General features: G+C 38.0%; 1 protein-coding gene across 4 annotated transcripts in view; it reads left to right on the plus strand.

Annotated features, from left to right (window-relative positions):
• Window positions 1-17,315, plus strand: part of ec (echinus) — a 323,237-nt gene that overhangs the window by 272,950 nt on the left and 32,972 nt on the right. For 2 of the 4 annotated variants that reach the window (XM_065233558.1, XM_065233559.1), the window contains exon 1: window positions 11,826-12,133. The exons of the other annotated variants lie outside the window; for them this stretch is intronic. The gene's annotated coding sequence lies outside the window, so the exon portion shown is untranslated. Of the gene's footprint in view, window positions 1-11,825; window positions 12,134-17,315 lie in introns of those variants that run through there. 4 annotated transcript variants of the gene reach the window in all.

A 17,315-nucleotide genomic window follows, 5' to 3' on the forward strand; every position in this document is an offset into this window, starting at 1 on the left:
TTTTGCGTCCATTTCTGCAATGGAAGCGCTCTGCTCTAGGCGGATAATTCAAAGGTGACATACAAGGAAGAAGTCTTAGTTTGTACCACGTATTGCAAGTTTTTCTATAAGAAATGCTCCTCGTATTTATTCGTGAAATTCACATCAAAAAATGATCACTTGCGTAGGTTTTCAATTTGGCAAGGCATTTGTGACCAGCATACACCTTCGGGTCGTATAAAACAGGTCCAAACGTATCAAAATCCACCCGTATTTTGTTTTGTTTTGGCATTCTATATGGCAAAATAGTGAACTTTTCATGAGCATTAACGGCAAATAACTCACACCCACTTAGAATTACCCGCTAAGCGCTCTGCTCCTCGTTGGTGATACTGCCATATAATTAAATCACTGAAAGCGGATCCCGTTCTGATGGAGGAGGTTTATTAGAGAGCGGAAGATAAAGTGTTTGTTGTGTCGTACCTATTGACTGTAGTTTTAAGATATTTTTTTATAATGAACAAGAATCCTCGGCTCTGTAAAGTTAATTCGATTGAGCCTTATCAAATAAATTAATAAACAACAACATATATTTGAACTGCACCTCCCGATAAATGGGTCAAATCTGCCGGGAAAGATGAAATATTCCCAGCATTACTTCAACAGGGGAAAGAAACGCTCAGTCCCCTCCTTACTGAACTATTCAAACCCAGTGTTAATTTGAGCTTCATACCAAAAGAACAGAGAAAAGTTCAAGTTGTTTTCATACAAAAAAAAATTCAAGATGATTCCATCAAATCAACAAGTTTACCGAGATTTCCTCTTAGCAAATTCCAATTTGCTTATGAATTAGGTAAATTTACGATAACGGCTCTAAAATCACTAGTTAATAAAATCGGGAAATCGCTTAAAGCCAAGTAAATGGACGTAGTTGCTTTTCTCGATATTGAAGGCAGGGCTGGTAAATGTCATTTTCAATGAAAGATCTCACACGATATTTACAGATATACTTCTGTCACTATTATCGGATGAGAAAACGATGATAGAGATTTTCTTCAAAATCTCATCAATTTTTTTGTCATGACAGAACGTGACAGTGTTGTGATCATCGTAATTACTAGCTTATTTATGGCTTTGAAAGTTACTTGTACCGAGGAAATCTTAATAATAAATGCACTCTATCGATTACATACGGTTACATTCTTAAATTAATCTAAATCCGTTAGAAATAAGAATTATTCTCATGAATGCTTGATCATTGAAAAATGACAAGAAAGCTAATGACAGGTAGTTTCGTCTCGTGATAGTGAGAGGACCTGTTTTCTCATTGTCACATGACGGCCATGATATTTACCAGCTCTGATTGAAGGTGCATTCGACAATGTATCCTCCAGCACAATGCGTTCAGCTATGGAAGCAAAGGGCTTGGATAATGGCAATGCTCACAGATCGAGAAATATCTGCTGATCTTGGAGATGGACAACTAACTATAAGATCGGTGAAGGATTGTCCTCAAGGAGGGGTACTATCACCCTTATTGTGGTCTTTAGTAGTGGACGAACTCCTTAAACGTTTGGCGGAGCAAGGTTTCGAGGTGATTGGGTACGCATGATGTGGCCATTATGGTGTGTGGAAAATATGAAAATACAATTTTTAATCCGTTACAAACTGCGCTCAACATGATCTTCAAGTGGTGTAGGAGAGAGGGTTTAAATTTAAACCCTTCAAAAACTGTCATAGATTTTTTTACTCCAAAAGAACACAAGTTATGTTGGTACAGCCTACTCTAGATGGGGTTCAAATCAAGTTCGCGGAAGAGTCTAAATACCGAGGTGTTACTTTGGACCGGAAACAAGATTGGAACTCTCATCTAGATAAGGTTACCACTAAGGCTAAACATGCGCTATGAGTTTGCAGTAAAGCTGTGGGGGAAAATATGGGGATTATGAGGCAATATGGCATACTGGATATATTCAGCTATACTTCGACCAAAAGTTACCCAAAATGACCCAAAATAAATGAAGTTATCCTGGGTGCTAGGTCATTGTAATATTGAAGAAAGACAAGACAAGACAAGACAAGCTTCTGCATTGAGCTTCATCGGTCCGGAAACATTTTGTGGAGTCCCTGAGTGCACTCTGAGGATGGAACTAAGAATTTGGGAAACATCTATGGTAGAATCTAATTGGAATGTCACGGATACATCCAGACAAGCCTAAAGATGTATAACAGCGAGTGCTGCTAAAGCTCGGATCTTACGTAATCTTAGGAAAACATATCTTTGGGTAATATCAAGTTTAATGACTGATTTCTAGTAGATATCACTTCAATAAAATTGAAAAACAAAAATCAGTTTAGCGACTGTCGTTTTTGTCATTTTGAAAGCGAAACTGCTGAACATATGCTCTGCAATTGTGAAACACTGCCCTAATAAAAATGTTATGGTTATTTTCCTTAACGACGTGTTCTGGGTATAATCCAAACCATTTGTGAAATAGTTCATTCATTTGGGTTATCATTTGTTTATGGTATTTTTTTATTAGGGTGTTCAATAAAAGAATCTCAATATTTGAAAAGGACTATTACAGCCCTTTTAAATTTGGCAAGCAATCCCAACTACGAATTAGACCTTATAAAACAAGTTGAACCTAGGTGGGACTGCATGCTATGTCAACCAATGTCTATCACATCTTAATTGTGACAAGATATGCAACTAGCACCACATTAAATATGGGTCAAACAACAACATTCCTAAGTAATGGTCGTAGTTGTAAAAATGCAATCAAATCGCATTTCACTCACTTTCGACGCCATATTACGCCATACTAGAATCGTCTTCCGGTCTTGGATAAAGTTGTTGAGCTTGTAATTATATTGGGCTTGGTGATGTTTGGAACGCTTGCAACGCTACCTAGCGGCAAAACATTGAAAGTTGTTGTTCGTTATTCATTTTTTACCCCGGTTCATGAGTTGATGAGTCCAGTAGTGGGAGCTGCCTCCCTGGGGTCGGTAGCATTGACCAATTTGTTAATATGTACTTGGAAAATATTATATGACCCTCAGAAAGAGACCCATCCCAAGTAACTAACACCTATAATTTTAATTTTGGAATGTATACACAATTGTGTTTTCTCAATTTTCTGCCATCAGCTCTCCATAATATATCAAAATACTATTTTTTCGGATATTGGCTTTTATGTTTGACGGTTGATCAAAACGCATTCATTGACCGTAAGTTTCGGTCTTTGGACTTGACTTTCTTCAAAGTATATAAAGTTGTACGCCTTTCTTTCAGTTCAAAAATTTTTACGAACTTAAACTAAAACTTGCCCCAGCAACACATGTGGTGTAGGGGTAAACGTGACAGCCTCGAAGGACCTGGGTTTAATCCCATTCGGCACTGCCGGGATTTTCTGGGGCCGTTGCTTGCCGGTCCATGTGTTGATGGGTCGATAGATAGCGTTGTGGGAGCTGCCCCCTGACGTCGGTAGCATTGGTACAGAAAACAAGATCGACGGAAAACAGATCCATCCCCTGGATCGAAACGTTGACGATGTAAAACTTTGTTTTGAAGACTGAACTCCAAATCAAAATGACTAATTCTTCAAGATCATTAAACATCCCTGAAAGTCTAGACCGATTTGAAGTTTATGGAGATTTTCTGAAGGAATTGGAACTGCCCTAAAGATCTTTGAACTTCAATTATGTTCTCTAGATGTGAATTTCTAAGTAGACGCAATTTTCCTGAATATAATTGAAAAGTTCTGACGTTTTTTTAAGCTTCCAAAAATTTTCTGATGCTTTCAATACTTCAGTGAAGCTCATGGAACTTCTCAAATCTCAAAACTTCTCGAATTTTCTCTTTCGTTTCCTAATTTTGCAACCAGGTCTCGGCACTTCTCTAGCGTTCCAACAATTTTCCTAATATTGGCAGGAGCTTAAGCATAGATTAAAGAACATCAAGGCAGTTCTATCAATTTAAAAAAAAATGCGGTTAATTTCAAAAAGTTCTGAAAAATCAGGGGAGCTTGAAAGATCTTCAAAAATAGCAATTTTGCTTCGGCTTCTCATTCTTCAATAAAAAGAGCTGATTACAGTTTTATCATCGCCAACGTTTCGATCCAAGGGGTTGAAGCTGATAAGCCAGATCGTAGCGTTTTGATCAACCGTTAGCCTGATAAATCAATACACGAAAAATTATTAGGTGCAGTAAAAACCCGATTTTGACAGCCCCCTTTTTGAAAATCTTTCCTAATATTCTATGAAATCCATGCGCTTTTTCAGTGGTCTTATTGCACCAAACTATACCTCAAACATCTATCTTGAAGATAATTGAGAGAGATTTGGAATTACGGTTATGCAAAATTATTAAAAGTTAAAAAATATGATGCACGTACGAGCTGACAAAATCGGGCCATTACTATATTTTGAAGATTTAAGGCTAGCTGATTGCATACAAGTTTTACCCGTACCCTAGTTTTGAGTACACACTTAAAGGGAGCGTATGGATTTGAGGTGGCGGGGACACACATATTAAAAATCAGTGAGTATCCAGCAATGAGCTGGATTACCGAGGTGAAGCAATCACTCACACAACCACTGTACGATACACGCAAGTACACGCAAGTAGTGACGTCACTACTTGCGTTTACGTTGATTTTTTGGTTTACTAATACAACCCTATATCACGATCTGCGCCACCTCTCTCTGTACCTCATTGAGTATCCAGCTCAAAATTTACTATGACAGCACTGCTTTTAAGTCATCCTAAAATTTCACTTGAAGCTCTCCTCCTTCGGAAATGAACTAGCCCGTGGCTAAAGGTCGTCTTAATACTGATTTTAAAACAAATGAAGCTCTCCTCATCTACTCAGAACTAAAGGGTGATACGGTCAAAATTTGGTCAATATCAACTTGACGTATTTCTTTCAATTTTGCATTTCAAAAACCTGAAAACCCCTCATGTTGAAGGTGTGTGTGTGTAGAATGTTGCTCCTATTTTGATTTTGGAATTCACTCTTCAGTTGTCAAAATGCCGTCCAAGCAAGAAGAGCAGCGTATCAAAATTTTGCTCGCGCATCGCGAAAATCCGAGCTACTCGCACGCAAAGTTGGCAAAATCGCTAAAAGTTGCCAAATCAACCGTTACAAATGTAATTAAAGTGTTTGGGGAACGTTTGTCGACAGCTAGGAAGTCTGGATCGGGGGGAAATCGAAAACCGGAAGTCGCTGAGACGACAAAGAGAGTTGCCGGTAGTTTCAAGCGAAACCCTAACCTCTCTCTCCGAGATGCCGCAAATAAGCTGGGTGTATCGTCTACAACCGTGCATCGAGCCATAAAACGAGCCGGACTATCGACTTACAAGAAGGTAGTGACTCCAAATCGCGATGATAAACAAAATACGACGGCCAAAGCGCGATCCCGGAGGCTGTACACGACGATGCTGACGAAGTTTGACTGCGTGGTAATGGACGACGAAACCTACGTCAAAGCCGACTACAAGCAGCTTCCGGGACAGGAGTTTTATACGGCAAAAGGAAGGGGAAAGGTAGCAGATGTTTTCAAGCACATGAAACTGTCAAAGTTCGCAAAGAAATATCTGGTTTGGCAAGCCATCTGTACCTGTGGCTTGAAAATCAGCATTTTCATAGCTTCCGGGACTGTCAACCAAGAAATTTACGTGAAAGAGTGTTTGAATAAACGTCTGCTGCCTTTCCTGAAGAAACACGGTTGTTCCGTACTGTTTTGGCCGGATTTGGCATCTTGCCATTACGGTAAAAAGGCCATGGAGTGGTATGCCGCCAACAACGTGCAGGTGGTTCCCAAGGACAAGAACCCTCCCAACACGCCAGAGCTCCGCCCAATTGAGAAATACTGGGCTATTGTCAAGCGGAACCTAAAGAAGACCAAAAAAAACTGCTAAGGGCGAGCAGCAGTTCAAGGCAAACTGGCTTTCTGCGGCGAAGAAGGTGGACAAGGTGGCTGTACAAAATCTGATGGCAGGGGTCAAGCGTAAGGCCCGGCAATTCGGATTTGGAAAAGCGGAAGCCTAACTGAATATTTTTCCTGAATTTTATACTAATTGAACTTGAAAAAGAAATTTAATTTGATTTTTTAAATAAACGATTTCACCGATTTACACGCGTTTTCCCTTGACCAAATTTTGACCGTATCACCCTTTAGTGCTTTGACGATATCAGGGATGGAAAATCATTTACATGCATTCCGTGCATTCATTTACATTCATTTGCCTCTAACTTTTTTCATCAACAGAATACCGTAAAATGATGTATGAAACTTTTGTAGCTTTTGATATTAACTACAACTTTTGTTAATTACTAAAATCTGAATCTCTTATGCATGACGAAATAGAGCTGGCAGAACATGCTATTGTTTTTTAGTGAATGCAATTTACATTCACTGAAAAACAATGGTGGGTTCTTATCGCTCTGATTCATCATGCATAAGAGACACAAATTTGAGTTGTTTCCAAAAGATGTAGTTAATATCAAAGCCTACAAAAACTTCAAACACTGTTTTACGGAATTCCGTTGATGAAAAAAGTTAGAGGCAAATGAATGTAAATGAATGCACGAAATGAATCTAAATGATTTTCCATCCCTGGACGATATCGATAAGTCTGATATTGTCGATAAATATCGGGTCTAAATTATCGATACGATAACCGATATTTGAAAATCCGATATCAACGATTATCGAACTTTGATATCGGTTTGATGTTAATAATCATCGACATGGCTCTACCTTCTACCGTCGATGGTTTTTTCGTCAGTTGAAGCACAGACAAACAGACGTAACACTTCATTGTGTATCTTCGTTCACGCATTTAACGGTTGATTTGAATATTATCAGTTCCACGAACTACTCGCCGCAGCGCTGGCATCGGATCACTTTGACGTTTCTATACATTCTTTAGAACTTTTATGCAATATTTTTTGCGAGTTAACAAGCAAGCTTGTTTTCCGCGAGAAGCCCAAGAGATGTCGTTACTGAGGTCCTATGTTTTGAGATACTATGTCTTCAAGAAAAACTTTTTCAAAGAGTTACGTCTGTTTGTCTGTGGTTGAAGGGTCTGGTAGCAAAGAATTAGCCAATGAGAAAGATCTCTACCGCTAATTTGATATGGAGTTATTACGAGGGAATTATTCAACGCAATCATAACCGAAGGATAACCAAGTGGACGGCTCATTTTATACGGAAGGAAATCGATATGTAGGTAAGTGAGAAGTGGTATAGAGCTTATGACATGTGCTATTTTTCGGTACTTAACTTACTTAGGACAAGTAAGAGTATTTTTCCATGTTTGTTCCAGGTGGCTCTAAAACCACCGACAAACCGACATGAATGACCATAGCAAAAAAAAAAAGTATAAAATTTCTGACCAAACAGACTACTGACATCTGGCTTCGTGTTCGCGGGAAATATTTAGCTAAGCCATGATTTCGCATGCAAAAGTTATGAATTGGTTCGTTTCTGATCTATTTTGGACAAATTATTTTTATCTAGATCAAACAATCCTATGGTCTTGACAGTTCGGATCACTGCACCTTTAAATCAGCCGTGTACGATTTTCGGACCTAAGTCAGAATTAAGTGTCATGTCGATTTGTCGGTGCTAAAACTTCTGTCAAATATTTCAATCTTGGTCCCTTGGGAGCGTTTGTTTTCGAAAACGCGGTGAACTTTGAGTGATGTGCCGATCTTCAAATGGACAACATATTTTAGTTTGTGTGACGTCGAAAGTTGGAAGGGAATGAAATATGTTTAAGTTTAAGTTACACATTGTGCATTAGCGGGACAAAAAAGACCCAAATTGCAACTCGCTCCCAAAAATCAATTGTTGATCCGTTTCTTTATCTAAATATTGGGTTCTTTGGTATTGAGGTAAATGCATATTCGTAATATACATTAAAAGTTGAACCTAAACTCAAAATTTCATCAATTTTGGTACACTGGAACAATTTTAAATAAGTACGATTACATTTGCAAAAATCACCTTATTAGCGCCCTTTTTTGTCACTTTATATAGGAGTGAACTGTCAATTTGTTAGTTCAGTGTCAAACAGTGAAGTTATTATTTTGTTTTTAAAAATCAAGATGAAAGTGTGTGGGTTCGTAAAAAATGTCGCTGTGCTCAGAAAACGAAGTGAAAGATCTGATGATGTATAAAAACGGATACATTTTTCAAAATTAAAGAACCCAATTGGCTTCACATGAAATATGAAGGTTCCTAGAAATCCTAGGAAGGGATTTCACTTTTTTTTATAGTGCCACTCCTCAAGGTCGCTGAAAGCTTCACTTGTCAGCAAATTGTTCGTTTCCAAATGTTAGGAAAAGTCATAAAATTTCAGGTCTCTATCATATTTCGTTACAAAGTTACAGCTTTTTTAAAGTGATGCCGGGTGAAAAAAGACCCTAAGTACTAGGTAGTTTAATGTATTTTCCATTAAATATTGGATTTCTGACCCGACTATATTTTACGTAGCCCTCCCCCCCCGCAATCTAAGGGCTGCCCCTATGACCTCCACATGTCAAATTTGGTTCCATTTGCTTGAGGGAAGAACCATCATAAGAACCTTTCCCTGCCCCAAAAACACCTGCATACAAATTTTCACGCTGAAAGATTCAGTATTTTCCGAGTCTACAAGGGTCAGACAGACAGACAGAAATACATTTTTATATATAGATTAACTGAATCTATAAGACATAATGACAAGAACTGATTCTGAGATTGTTCACTTCGGAAGACTTTTTAGAAAAGGTATGTGTGTATGTGTGTATGTGTCGTATATGTGCTTGAATCCGGGAGTGACAAGGTGACAGGGTGACAGCTCTACCGTAGATCCAGTAGCCCATTTCAAGAACGCAAGCATCCTGAAGCTTATTTCACACACGGTAAGCCCCGTGTAATACAATACCACTGATAACGTATTGAAACTTTCAACCCAGCAGTACTGCAATACTTGATTGACGCATACTTGATGAGCTTCAGTTAATTTCTTGTTTTAATACAAGTGCTACAGAAACGAAAGCCTGAAAACAATAAATTAGCTGTTTCTTCCAGAAGACTCCTCTATTCGCCAATGCCAATTGCTAAAGTTACAAAAACGCGCAGAACTCCTTTCTCCGGAAGGCTTTTCGAGGTTTTTCGCTGTGAGATCCTTTTTATCGTAGCCACTTCAAAACTTTAAGTGCACAAATACCAGCTTCCCCGACACGTGCCACAATTAAACTGTTACTTCACGTTTGCTGTATTGCAGCATACATGAAGTAGCAATTTCAGGTGAAATGGGACTTTAATTTCCGAGATTTGTATGAAGTGGAAGTGCATGTATAGTAGACTGACCAACAAAAGTAAAAGTTCAAATTTTAGGTGAAAAAACCATTCTCTGAAAGTTTAAGCACATTTGGCTGGCGCTTTTGGTTTGAATTTTGTATGGGGAATTTCTATAGAATACTTGAAAAAATGACACTCCTACGCTAGGGTGTTTCATTCTGGAAAAAGATTGATATTTTTGATATGCCACCCCCTAGTTCAGTTCATAAAACGAAAACAAACATCTGTGCAAAGAATCAGCTTAACTGGTCAACGTTAAGAGGTCGCGCCAACGATTTCAATCTTGTTCGGGATTTTCGTCAAATTAGTATGGGAGAAAATGATGACCCACTAAAATCATTCTAACTGTTTTCCCAACGAACCGATTTGCATGAAAATAAAATATGTTATACTTAAAACTATAATGAACAACTTTGTTCCAAACTGCAAGTCGATTTGATGCTTCAGAAAACAGAAATTGGCTTTCGAAACTCAGATGACCGATAAACCTTGATTTGAGCAGAAAAGCAGGTATGCTGATAGGCCATATTTCATAGTATGCTTTGCCAGATTTTTTTTACCTAAATGTTTATAAACATATTGTGCTGTCATCTCTGGATACAATAGTGCCATGGAGTTGAGAAGTGATACGGAGAAGCGGTTGATTGGTCAGCCCATTACCAAAACTTCCAAGTAACCGAGAAATACTGCAGCTCTTCTTTTTTCATCGCGCACAATCTCGCTCGGAAACTGGTCTTGAACAAAGTTGTAGCTGAGAGAATTTTCAACCAGCTCGGCTATCATTTTTTTAAAGTAGAGTGAACTGGTGAATTTTGAGATCGATAAGAACCAAAATTATGGTTTCTTCATAGCAATTCCCATATAAACTTCAAATGGTTTGTGCCAAGTCAGTTTCTCACTAAATGAGTTCAAATTTTGCGAGGCTAATCAGGGCCCAATTTGGAACCGTTTGAGCACTGTCTTGCGAAAATTTAAAACTTTGCCTCAGTCTACCGGATATTGGTCAGTGGAAAATATGAACTTTTATTTTTAGTGGTAATCGTTGGAGTGTATTAACAACAGACTGTAAGGGATACCCTTCTTATTTCCTTGCAGTAGAAACTAACTAAAAAATAAGGTTAATTTTTTGAAAAACATCCAAGTTTCACTAATTATGTTGAAACATTCAATAGTTTTGAAGCTTTCCATTCTTTTTTTTATAAAGTAATTAAATTTACAAACCCATAGTAATTTCAATACAGCAAGGAACTTCTCCCTCATTTGTAATAATTACCTCATAATTTCACACACAACGGAAACCCAGCAATATTCCCATAACGAACGAAATTTCCACACAAATTACATTTCGAGCCAAACCTTTCTTGTTTAGCCTTTTCTCCTCGATCCTCATCCCAAAACGCACCAAACAAAGCCAGTTTCCTGTCCTAACCCACCCAGACAGTTAATGCTCCTTTTACTGCACGCCATATTAACTTTTTTGTCGATGTCCTTGAGCAGGAAGACATGTCCGTATTTTTTTACTTTTATCACTTTGTTCGCTGCATTAGCAGTCAGTCATTCAGTAAACTCAGCCCGAGTTGAATTTGTTAAGGGTTAGGAGCGTAGGTAGGACACACTTGCCGTCAGTCAGTCCGTGCGCTTTGCGTGGGCGCAGAAATGGTGACCAATTGGTTTGATAGCACTCTTGTGCTTCAAGTGAACGCCACCTTCGCATCGCCCCCAATTGTTGTGGGCAGCACTGTACGTAGGTACTGCTGCAATCAACGGAAACTGCCGCAGAAATGGATCATAATAGGTTGTGGAACGAACGTAGTTCCCTCCGGGATGATTTATGCATGCAACTCCCGTAAGCGCAAAAGCAAAAAAAAAACTGCGAGGTTCGTCTCTTCTTGGATCGAAGTCTCCGCCGCTTGGGTTCTGCGCGTCGTCCACGTTTCCATTATTTGTCTGTTTTGCTGCAAAATTGAAATTCAAACAGCACTTTTCTCGAGAACATAAAAGTGTTTTTTTCTCTTACTCGTCTACCTTTCCTTCGTTTGTAGATATACCTCTTGGTCATGACGACCATTCTACTTGGCGTGTTCTTTTTCCCGTGATATTTTCCTTTTTTTCTGTTTTCGTATTGTACAATAAGCTCACAATGGATTCACCCGTGAGTAAGGGAAAGAGAAAGAAGATGTCTTAAGATAGAGGGAAAAAACATTAAAGTGCTGCTACATCGCACACCTGAGTCAACCTTCTTCGGGTCGAGAAATTCACCACTGACAGTCGGATGGAAATTCACCACCCCCCGCACAATCAGTCAGCAAGTTGCGCGACATGGCAAAAGGTGAAACAGACCAAAGTGGAAAAACGAGTTTTACCTGTGCTGCAAGATCGCTCACCAACACGAGTCCGTTTGCACACCTGTGTGCTGCGGAAGGTGTGTGTGAGCGGCACTCTGGTATGGGGGCGCGCAACAAACTCACCATGGATGGATCAGTCTTGATTTCGTACTCGAGCGGGTTGGATGCATTTTGATCGAAATCCGTGCGTCGCGTCCGTGAGTGGTCTTGAGTTTTTTGTGCTGCTTTCAGCGTTTTTTCCCTCTCATTTTGGAAGCGAGATTTGTGAGACGGAATAAGCCGTGAACGTGTACCCCCAATGGGATCGTGATCGTTTGTTTTGTGATCGTGTTGATCTCGCACTCGGCACTGAAGAAGTAGAAGGCAATTATGGGCACAAAGAAGCAATGAAATGATCTAACTCGTTTGAAGAGTGGAACCTACTTGGAATAGAAGTGAAACGGTACAGTGAGGTTGGTGTCTTTGAATGCAGTCTCAGTTCAATGGTGGCGTAGCGATATGGCAGTGATTGAGATTGCGGATTTTGAGATTGCCTGCGTTGGTAACCTGTGAAGCCCCTCGCGTTCTAACATAGCCGGACGACATCTGTTGCTGCATCGCCGCTTGGGAATGGATTACCTACAAGTGGCGACAATGTTTATGCTATGTGCAAGAAGCAACAATTACAATAATTGCAACCACAACGCCATCTGTCGATATGGTGGGGATATCAACGATCATCTCCAAGCGTCAGCGTCATCGTCATTAAGAGGAACCTTGAATTCCACCTGCGTTGGTCTTCATTTTATTTATTGTATTGACGGTGTGGAGTTAGGTTTTTGTTTTTTTTTTCAATGCTGCCACAGTATTGGCACCCGGACACGCATGTGACTCATCCTTACACTGTGCACCGTCCCCTCGGAAATACGGAACAAAAAGAGAGTAAACATGGTATATCATTAAAACAACCTGGCAAAAAAAAAACACAGGTTGTCTCGTGTGGTTCTTTACACATCGAAAGAGGACATGTGCAAAATTACCCATCACTCATAAAGCATGCTACCACACTTGAATTCGCTACTTGGGGTTGAACCCGGAGCCCGGTGATGGACGAACAATTACCGAATTTTATCTGTTCGATTCGGAAAGGTTCAATTCTATAAGAAGAGCGATCAATTAGTGCACCAGCACCAGTCTGGTTAATTGGGTGCATTTTCGGTGCATCGAAATGGAAGTGCACGTGAGCATTGCAGCACGGCAGCACCTGACTGACCCTTACATTTTCATGAATGGATGAAGGGCACACGGTTTCCACGATTCCCTAGGTGGAAAAAAAGCAATGATAATTGCTGGTGTTGATTATGAAATGACCCGTTCAGGGAGCGCGCGCGCACACGCACATGTCAGATGTGAATCAAACTTTCTCCTAGATTGATTCAGCACCTGGACTGCAGCAGGGTATTGTTTTTATCGATGCGAGCGATTCGGTAATTATAAACAACCCCTTGCTTTAAGTGAATGATTTGAATGCCTATTTGCAAGGCTTTTTGTGTCATTCAGGATGTAATACAGAAAGGTGTTGAAGCTACTTTTTTTGTCCTTCCTGATTAATGCATTAATCAAGCCGTCACAGTTAGTTTTTTCTCCTGTATCGATGAGCAACATTAATCATATAAAGAAAACAAAGATCTTCTTCCTTATTGCATTAAGGTGTTTGGCGCATGAATGTTAGAGTAATACAGAAGTGCCCCATTAGTGCGGTCACTGATCGTCTATCGTTAGTCTTCCATCGAATGTCTCTTAACTTTGCCATCACCTTCTGAGAGATTTATCACTAAGGTGTTCCTTATCAGTATTGATCTTAACGCATTTTATGGGATGGAATAGACATGAAACAACTTTCACAAAGTTATGACAACAGTAGATCCTAAATCCTACAACTAATTAAGTGGTTTCCAAACTTGCATTGATTGTGATTGGTGCTTTGAAAAAAAAAACATAAACTGGTGACCCACAATGCGTTCTCGACATTATGGGTCATTCAAAATGTCGATTTTGCTCCAACCCACTCAATTCATTCTACGTCAGGTCTTGGTAATTCTCGCAAATGTACTGGCCCTTTGAAGTATGCATGGGAAAAGTGAACTTTTTGTTTTGATTGTTCTAGCCTTTTTCCATAATGAATAATGGGTAAGCTTGCTCTGAAATTTTATCAACTACAACATTTCTCAAGACCACTTTTTGATTGCACTTCAACGTAATTAGTTATTAGCTGATTTCGAAATCAATAACTTTCTGATATGATCAATCTACTGCCTTCAGGCCAGCACTACATCTTGCACTATGACATAGTAGTCTGTATGTGTTTGCCCTATTTTTCGCGCCAAGTACACCAATGTTGCCTGCTGAGCTGTTGATGAAGCATGTCAGAAGAATATCATCTTCCTAATTGATTAATAACTAATTATCCTGACGTTCAATTAAAATGTCTTCAGAAAAGATATACCTGCAAAATTTCACAAGAGTACAGATAGCCAACTTTTCCATATATAACGGCAAATTATGGCCAGTGCACAGTGGTACAGAATGCAGATTTAGGTGGAATGATATGTTTTGAGCCTGAAATTGAAACTTTAGACTAAAAGTCTTTTCTACAAAGTTGTTCCTTACAGTTAGGCCCTCATTTTTATGACAATGAATTCTAGGGTGGTTCCTATTATCATTTAAATCAAAACTCTAACTTTTTTGTTTGAATAAATTAAGGTATACATTTTTCGGCAAAGTTATAGCTGAGCTAATTTCAAGCAACTTTGTTCAAAACAACTTTTTTGTATCTCTTAAATTGGCCGATTTAGAGCTATTTTCTTGAATTGAGTTAGGGTGGCTCTTAAAAAAACAGGTTTTTTGCTCTATTTTTCTTATTTCGAATTTCTCAGCAAAGGTGTCTTCAGATAACTTTTAGATCTTAAGAAGGCGCAAATTTTTGCTGCACAAAGCTTGTCAATATCTTTCGCCGATCAAGAGTTATTGACGTTTGTATACTAAAAATATACACTTTTCAAATGTTAATATCTCTGTTTGGGGCAAACAAAAAAAAATTTTTTTTGCAGCATTTAAAAGGGCATATGTTATTCTCAATAATATGAAAAAATTGGAGGTATGTTATTTTCTAAACTCGTATAAAATCAATTTGAATTTATTCATATTTTTTACTATATTTGAGTATATCTTTTTTATTAGAAGAGATACAGGCAACAAATTCGGCTATAAAACATTCGTCTTAAAGAGTTTTAAAAGTCTCTAGAAAATAACATTCATGAGAATTTTCAAATAAAAAAAGTTATTGCTAAAAAACTATTTTTTCCAGGAACACCCTAAGTCAACTCCGAAAAATTACTCTAAAATGAGAACGTTAAGAGATAGAAAAAAATTTTCTTCAACAAAGTTGCTTGCAAGTAACTTATCTACAACTTTGTTCAACAACACATGTTTATATTTTGTAGAACAAAAAAGTTAGTTTTAAAAATTCCCTAATTTGAGAACCACCCTGACGTTTGCAAACACCAAAAGAAGGGAATTTTTAAGAACAAAAACTTCCTCGAAGACACTAAATGTCCAAATATTGAAACAAATGTACTAGCACATTTTATATAAATTTGTCATTAGAGTGGTCCTATGAAATCCATCTTTTGCCAATAACTTTTTTATTTGAAATTTATCATGAAAGTCATCTTCTAGAGACTTTTAAAACTCTTTAAGACGAATGTTTTATAGCTGAATTTGTTGCCTGTATCTCTTCTAATAAAAAAGATATACTCAAATATAGTAAAAAATATGAATAAATTCAAATTGATTTTATACGAGTTTAAAAAATAACATACCTCCAATTTTTTCAAATTATTGAGAATAACATACGCCCTTTCAAATGCTGCAAAAAAGCTTTTTTTTGTTTGCCCCAACCAGAGATATTAACATTTGAAAAGTGCATATCTTTAGTATAAAAACGTCAATAACTCTTGATCGGCGAAAGATATTGACAAGCTTTGTGCAGCAAAAATTTGCGCCTTCTTAAGATCTAAAAGTTATCTGAAGACACCTTTGCTGAGAAATTCGAAATAAGAAAAATAGAGCAAAAAAACTGTTGTTTTTAGAGTCACCCTAACTCAATTCAAGAAAATAGCTCTAAATCGGCCAATTTAAGAGATACAAAAAAGTTGTTTTCAACAAAGTTGCTTGAAATTAGCTCAGGTATAACTTTGCTGAATATTGTATACCTTAATTTATTCTAACAAAAAAGTTAGATTTTTGATTTTAATGATAATAGGAACCACCCTAGAATTCATTGTCATAAAAATGAGGGCATAACTATAAGGAACAACTTTGTAGAAGAGACTTTTAGTCTGAAGTTTCAATTTCAGGCTCAAAACATATCATTCCACCTAAATCTGCATTCTGGACCACTGTGCAGTGTAGTATGAGATCGCCCCCCAAATGAGCTTAAATTTTGAAAGAATGTGAGTGGCGTGGATCAAAATTGATATTTTAAACCACCCTTGTGTATATACTTTGTAAAAAGTCTAATACATCAAATATTATATAGGAATAATGGTTATAACCGAATATATTTCATTTTTTAATAAATATTACGCGTATTTTGCAAGATAGTAAATATGTACGATGATTCTGAATGATATCAAGAACATTGACCATGATAAATGTTATAGCACGTGTGAGCATATTAGGCAGTAATTACGACTGGATGCCTTCCTTCAGATAACAACTTGAGTGCGGTAAAAATCAGTAGAACTGTTTCAAACACATCGTCGGTACATGAGCGTGTCGGTGATCATCTCTTTTTGCCAGTGGTGGCGGGCGGAATACCCCTCACCATTCCTCTCCTACGGGGGAGTTTGGTAAAGAGAGATGATAAAACCGATTTGTACCTTCATTCATAAAAGTTGTTCTTGCTCGCTTTCTACTATCTATATAAACAATTTCACACTGCCGTACTCTAACGGAACTATCAACTCTATACTTTCATCTTCTCATCTATCGTATAAAAATTACCACTCTAGTATGTTATTTGAAATTAGCATCTTCCACTAAGTAGCTACCAACTTTAAAAGTGTCCTGATTTCGAGTCATCACGGTACTTTTTCGAATCTATTATTATTAACAAATTTATCGCCAGCAATAGGCTCTTTTGATGCACCATCAATGTAGAGTGCGCTAGTCGATTTTGAGAGGAAATGTCACCCAAACCATTTGTTTACATCATAATGACGATTTTTAAAGCTCAAACTTTTTGCACAACTTGAAAATTTCCATCAAGAGTGGTCTTATTTTTCGATTATCTACAGATCTGAACTGATGTGCAGCTGAAATAATCACACATTAAAAATCCGGAACATCATATCCGCTGAAACAATTTTATAAATCTTGATTTTTCTCATCAAAAATATATGGAAGCACCAGCTGGATCACTGCAAACACGATACAGAAAACAAAATATTCCACGTGGATGATGATTTCAAGCATCTGCGGTGGATAAATTAATCAGGAAGGTTGAAAATATTTTCCTCTTCCTTTGCTTCACGGTGAAAATTTCCACTCTCATCACTCTTTTGATGGCTACTCTATTCACCGCCAGAAGCT

Source organism: Ochlerotatus camptorhynchus, unplaced genomic scaffold, assembly GCF_037179485.1.
Source record: "Ochlerotatus camptorhynchus isolate MF236.1 unplaced genomic scaffold, CSIRO-AGI_Acam_v1.1 ptg000404l, whole genome shotgun sequence".
Taxonomy (NCBI): domain Eukaryota; kingdom Metazoa; phylum Arthropoda; class Insecta; order Diptera; family Culicidae; genus Ochlerotatus; species Ochlerotatus camptorhynchus.